The sequence below is a fragment of the Erigeron canadensis genome, chromosome 6 (genome assembly GCF_010389155.1).
Source record: "Erigeron canadensis isolate Cc75 chromosome 6, C_canadensis_v1, whole genome shotgun sequence".
NCBI classification, from domain to species: domain Eukaryota; kingdom Viridiplantae; phylum Streptophyta; class Magnoliopsida; order Asterales; family Asteraceae; genus Erigeron; species Erigeron canadensis.
The window spans coordinates 4517958-4521435 of NC_057766.1; the positions used below are offsets into that span (position 1 = coordinate 4517958).

The window sequence follows — 3478 nt, forward strand, 5'->3', positions numbered from 1 at the left end:
GAACTGAAAAGGAGAAATATAGATATAATAGACTTATTGAAGCCTTATCATCATACATAAAACAGCTTTCTGACCACAATAATTTCAATAGTCATAAGCATACAACAATTAGATTTAGCGATGCATACATATAGGATTGTATGTATTTAATAAAATAAAGGGTAAATTACAAAAATCATACCTGAGGTTTGTTCAAAACTACACTGATCATACCTACAATTTTCAAAAATTACGCAAGACATATCTATCATTGTCTAAAACCCACACGGACTATACCTAACCCTAACAGAGCATGATGGATCGTTAAATGGGGGTCACATGCCAGTCACGTGAGGGGGTAAAAGACTCTTTTGCCCCTATATCATCATCTTCCTTGGCAGATTATTAATACTTTATCATCCTTTATTTTTCTTCTAACTCCAAACCCAAATAATCTAAATCATTAATCCATCCATACACCACATCAATATGTATATATCAAATTTATATCATACCTAAATCCATATTATACATATCTGCACTTCTAACACTCTCCCGCTTTCTATATCTATATCTATATATATGTATACATATATATATATATATATCTCTTTCTTACTCTCTCTCTCTCTCTCTATATATATATATATATATGTTATATATGCGGTTGTATATGTGTGTGTGATGGTATGAAAACACAAAAAATCCAATGAAATCCACTAAAAGAGGCATTAAATAAAGCAGCTCTAGTTATGCTGGTGGTTTAATAATAGATTCGGCTAGTGGTGGTGCTTTAATAACAGATCTAGCCAATGAAGGTGGTCGGGTCATTGGCGGTGGTGGTGTTATACCTCCCCCTTCCCTGCCATCTACACCTGGTGTGGTGGTTTGCGGCGGCGCATCGGTGGTTGTGGGGTTTTGATTTTTGGTTTGATTTGATCGAGTATAGATTTGGATTTGGAAATCATCTAAAATTGTTATTATTGCTGACTTGCTGTTTTTGATAGTATAGATTTGGGTTTTTTTTTTTTGATTTAGTGTTATGATTTCAATGGTATAGAGAATGATATAAAGATTGATATAAATATAGGTATAGATTTTCTTTATAACAGGTATGGGTTTTGATTATTTTAAAATTTTGTGATCTTTTTGTATAGATGTTTTAGTTGAAGATCGAAAGATCCATTTGAATTCCTATATATATATATATATATATGATAAACATAGAGTTTGATTGTTTGATGGAGCAACATATGAGGAAGAAGAAGTTGTAGGAAAAGACCGTTTTACCCCCTCATGTGACTGGCATGTGACCCCCTTTTAACGATCCGTCATGCTTTGTTAGGATTAGGTACTGGCAGTGTGGGTTTTAAACAAGGATAGGTATGTCTCGCGTAATTTTTGAATTGTAGGTATGATCAGTGTAGTTTTGAACAAAACTCGGGTATGATTTTTGTAATTTACCCTAAAATAAATTTAAAAATAAACACAAGATAATCATGGTAATATAAGCATCAACTCACTTAAAAGCTCAATCATTAAAGCACCCCGACATCCTCACTATTATGATTAGTATCTGCAAACAATTAAATCATACAATCAATATATACACAGATAGAGAAGAGAGAGAGATACGGAATAACAAAAAACAAACCAAAAACACACATACACATTAACAACCCATTAGCCACCAAGACTGGCTACCCATCACCATTACAACCAAGATCCAGCCCTACAACCACCACCGCGGCCACCATTTTTCTTTTTTCATTGATTTGTGGATCTAAACTAGATCTATGTGTGTGTATTATATTGAATTCTTTTTATTAAGGTGATGGTGGAAGTTGTGGTTTGTGGTGGTGGTGAGGAAGGGGATGATGAAATTGTTGTTGAAATCAGTTTATTCATGACATTATTGAAGTGGATGACGAAGATCTTAAAAAACAAAGAGTTGGGATTGAGCAGTAGAATAAAGTTCATCCAACTTTTGTGACAATCTTTATAATACAAATTCTTTCTTCTTTTGGATCTATGTGATTCATTATTACTTTTTTAGATTTTTCTTATTTGGTGGAACTTGTGATGTTTGGTTCTTTAAGATATGATTTGTATGTTTGTGGTCGTTGTGTTTGAATAAACTTTTTTAAGGAAATGAAAGTATGAATTTGGAGTAACAAAAGAGTAGTAGAAGCTTTTTTGGTGTTTGTAATTTAGAATAAAGTTTGACGGATTTTATTTTAGTTGATGTTGTAATTGATATATAGATTTGCATATTAGATTTGTTGTGTTGATTTCTAGATTTGGAAAAGCATTTGTATGTCATGCTATCGACTAAAAAGATGAAACGACTTTTGTTTGCAATTTGATCTATTGATGAAAATGATGATATGACTTATGAGGCTTAATTACACTTTTGGTCATGTGATAAGAAAAAGTCCACATTTTGGGTCTTGTGGTTAAGATAAAGACCATTATACCCATCATGTGTAAGGCATGTGATGAGTTTTTAAACGGACGTTAGTAATTAGGACCAGAAGTGTTGACGAGTCAGTAATCTTTAGACTAAAACTGTAATTTATTAAATTAATGATGAAAGCTACAAGTGGAGGTACACGACAAAAACGATTTTTGTTATTAACTATATAAAAAACTTATAACGTTTTGAGAAAATCTTTCTGCTTGCCCCATCCTACTCCTACTTCACTCTTAGTATCCCTATTTACTACTTCTAGCGTGAATCTATAAAAGGTTATGGAGATAATTTCTGTTTGATCAAAGAATCGCACGGACCTTCGATCAGGAACAAGGAAGGGGTTTTGACCGATTTATTGGCGATTCCCTATCGGTGTAAATCTTTGAGAAGCTTAACGCCATTAAATCGGAGGTGTTTTATGTGTTGGCGGTGGAGGATTCTCCATAGAAAAGAAATCGGCCACCTTAGGTGTTTGAAGGAATGAGGCTTTGTATCTCGGGGTGGAAAAAACTTGCCTTCATTCATGAGGGAGGCCTCTATTTATAAGAGGAGCTTATCTTAGGGGATAAGCTAGGGTTTTAGGGTTTTTAGGGGGATACCCTAATTATTAGGAAGAGATTTGGGCTGGCCCCTTTTCTTTGGGAGGAAGAAATAAGGGATTATCTTCATATTTGGCGGAGCTCCGTTTTGAGGGATGAGCGGATGAGCTCCGTTCTGAGGGAGGTGAGCTCCGTTCTGACAAAGGTGAGCTCCATTCTGACGAAGGTGAGCTCCGTAATCCTGATGGAGGTGAGCTTCGTTCTGACGGAGGTGAGCTCCGTATTTCTGGCAGAAAGCATCCTTAAGCAGCCTCCGTAATAGCATATTCACATACGGAGATAGAGCTTCATATTGGGTATATCATCAAGCCCTCGGTCTAATAGGAGAGACTGGCAAGAGGCTGTCGTGTTAGACTCCAAGAAAAATCAACCGGCTGCATATTCGAGTAAGCTCTCCATGATGTCTTTCATCTGGTATGTTCCGTCT

The 3478-nt window shown here is 35.4% G+C and overlaps 1 long non-coding RNA gene across 1 annotated transcript; it reads right to left on the minus strand.

Annotated features, from left to right (window-relative positions):
• Positions 1-2092, minus strand: LOC122605637. The gene is made up of 2 exons (XR_006324664.1): positions 1649-2092; positions 1-1555 (listed from the first exon to the last, which is right to left on the minus strand). It is a non-coding gene; the product is annotated as an uncharacterized LOC122605637 (long non-coding RNA).
• Positions 2093-3478: the final 1386 nt, after the last annotated feature.